We start from the raw sequence: 2,917 nt of genomic DNA on the forward strand, positions 1-2,917 counted from the left end.
TAAACGTGCCTAAAGCAAACTAAGAACATTCGTCATTTTTATATCTAGGTTATGAAATTAATACGAGGGCCATGTATGATTTAAACTGTGGATGGCGCACCTCGGACTATATACACTAAATTAAATTAATGGCCTATTAGCACCCATTTTATTATTAAGAAAATTTGTTCGAAGTTGCACGAACGCATACTCTGAATCAATTTTTAGAATTGTAATCATGTCACACGAACGTGTACACAATCACAATAATTTGATTAATTAAAAGCGTTCCTGAAGCTACTAATGTTTTATGAAGATTATAAATTTATCTACGGACTAAGGCTCTTATTAACTGTCGAATTAACAAAAAAGCAAAGAAGATAACAGAAACTAGAATCACTTAAAAATGGAGCTTCCTGCCACGAACAACTTATCTTAAGGAACTAAAACCCCATTTTTTGCTTTTAAATCCAAACATTTCATGGCTTAACTTACACATTCGACAAGCTTTAGGCCAAAAGAACAGTTAACCCAACAAACCACGGGCACTCACATTTCTGCACATTGATTAATTCATATTTATACCCCAATAGCATGAACATGTTTTACCCAAATACGTGCTAGAACAATTAAAATGGTTTATTTCAGCAGCAATGAGGAGAAAACTATTAAAAAGAACATACATGGAATTTATTAACCAAACTAGACCAATTCTAATTATAACAAACAGATGCAAAGATCACTAGGGAAAGTCACAAACATATTAGCACCTAAAAGATACATATTACAGAACCATTATTCAAAACATTGCATAACATCAGGTAATTAAGCAATAGCCAAAAGCTAATCATCGAATCATCATGCAAGAGTAACGAAATAAAACAGAGGAAGAAGAAAACCTTGAATCGGGTAACGAACCTTTCAAAAGAACTAAGGAAAAATTATTACAAATTTTCAGCGTAATAGAGCATCCAACAACACTTGCATCATTTCGAATCAATGTTCATACCTGAAACGCAAATAAAAATTGAAAACCAGAATAAAGGCCAAATCGCCACCGGATCTCGAACCGAACTACGACGAGACCTCGAAGCTCACCGGATTTCTTGCCGGGTCTGTGTGTCTGGCGTTAGGCTGTTGGTGGTTATGGTCGTTCGGTGTCAAGGTCGGGTGGAAATGGGGTCGTCTGATGAAGAAGAGCAAAACACTGGGGGTTCTATTTTTTGTGTTAAATAAGAAACTCATCTTCAGGAGGGGGGGTCCATTGTAAAATGGTGCTCCTTAGGTCCTTTTGATGAAGAAGATGACTGAAACCAATTTTTGTCTTCTCTCAAGTCAGAAAAACGGCGGATCATATAGGATAGGTCTAATTTTTTTTGTATTTTCGCTGATCGTCACCTAGGCATTTTAGGTTAGCTTCTTTTTATAGGTTTAGGGTTTTAGGGTTATATTTAGGTTAAGCGGTATGGGTCTAGGAATTATGGGCTTGGAAATTGTGGTCTAGGTCCAAAAATTAGATTTAAAACTGGATGTTTGAGCCAAATTTTATTCTTTCTCTGTAAACAAGACTAAAAATACGACATTATTTACCAATTAATCCTACTTAAGCAAAATAACTATTAAAATAAGACCGACTGTTACAACAAAACTATTTTTGGTATTTTTCAAGATTAAAATGACTAGAAAACATTAATGAAACTATTTTTTTGTAATTTTCATTTTTTTGTAATGAAATAAAGTAAAAGAGTAAAAATTAGTTGAAATAGCGATATTGCAAACTCGAGTTTTCCGAAGCGGGAGGAGCATTTGGTTACTTACCAAAGTTCGGTGGCGAAAACTCTAATTGACTATCTCCTCCTCAGGAGATGCGACAGAAGGTTGTGCGAGGATTGCAAAGTTATCCCAGGTGAGACCCTTGCAAAGCAACATAGGCTTTTGGTGATGGACATTAGTATTATGATAAGAAGGAAGTAGAGGTCAGTACGAGGCCGCCCAAGGATTAGGTGGGGCGCCTTGACTAAGGTTAAAGCCCAGGAGTTGGAAGGAAGGTTGTCGACAATGGGATCTTGGAGAAGTAGTGGGGACGCAAACACTATGTGGTCGACGACGGCGGACTATATAAGGAAGGCGGTGAGAGAGGTGTTAGGGGTATCTTCAGGCCGCACCGGTGGCCACAAAGGAGACTGGTGGTGGAATGCAGTTGTACAAGGTAAAGTGGAAGCGAAGAAGGTGGCTTACCTGCGGTTAGTGGGGAGCACTGGAGAGGAGGAGAAGAGAGCGAACATTGCGAGATATAAGGTAGCTAGGAAGGAGGGCAAAGATGGCAGTGACGGAGGCTAAGACCGCAGCTTTTGCTCGTTTGTATGAGGAACTAGGGAACAAAGGCGGGGAGAAGAAGTTACTCCGACTCGCTAAGGTGATAGAGAGGACGACTCGGGATCTGGACCAAGTGAGGTGCATAAAAGATGATGACGGCAAAGTTTTGTTGGGGGATGACCTGATTAAGAGGAGATGGCAGACCTACTTTCATAAACTTCTAAATGAGGAAGGGGATCAGGATATTGTACTAGGTGAATTGAGGAATGCCGACAGCCCCCATGAACTAAGTGATTGTAGGGACATTGAGGTCGATGAGGTCATGTAGGCAATGTGTAAGATGAGAAGGGGCAGAGCTACCGGACCAGATGAAATTCCGGTTGAGCTTTGGAGGTGTGTGGGTAGAGCAGGCTTGGAATGGCTTACTAAGTTGCTTAATGTTATATTCAAGACTAATAAGATGCCCGAAGAGTGGAGGTGGAGTACAATGGTCCCGTTGTATAAGAACAAAGGTGATATCCAGATCTGTAACAACTATAGGGGTATTAACTTACTAAGTCATACCATGAAAGTCTGGGAGAGAGTGGTAGAAATGAGAGTGCGAAAGACGGTGTCTATTTCA

General features: G+C 39.7%; 1 long non-coding RNA gene across 1 annotated transcript; it reads right to left on the reverse strand.

The window, feature by feature from the left end:
• Positions 1–856: 856 nt before the first annotated feature.
• Positions 857–1,428, reverse strand: LOC142162567 (uncharacterized). Its single transcript, XR_012693807.1, has 2 exons — positions 1,078–1,428; positions 857–988 (listed from the first exon to the last, which is right to left on the reverse strand). It is a non-coding gene; the product is annotated as an uncharacterized LOC142162567 (long non-coding RNA).
• Between the last annotated feature and the right edge of the window lie 1,489 nt (positions 1,429–2,917).

The sequence above is a fragment of the Nicotiana tabacum genome, chromosome 1 (assembly GCF_000715075.1).
Source record: "Nicotiana tabacum cultivar K326 chromosome 1, ASM71507v2, whole genome shotgun sequence".
Taxonomy (NCBI): Eukaryota; Viridiplantae; Streptophyta; class Magnoliopsida; order Solanales; family Solanaceae; genus Nicotiana; species Nicotiana tabacum.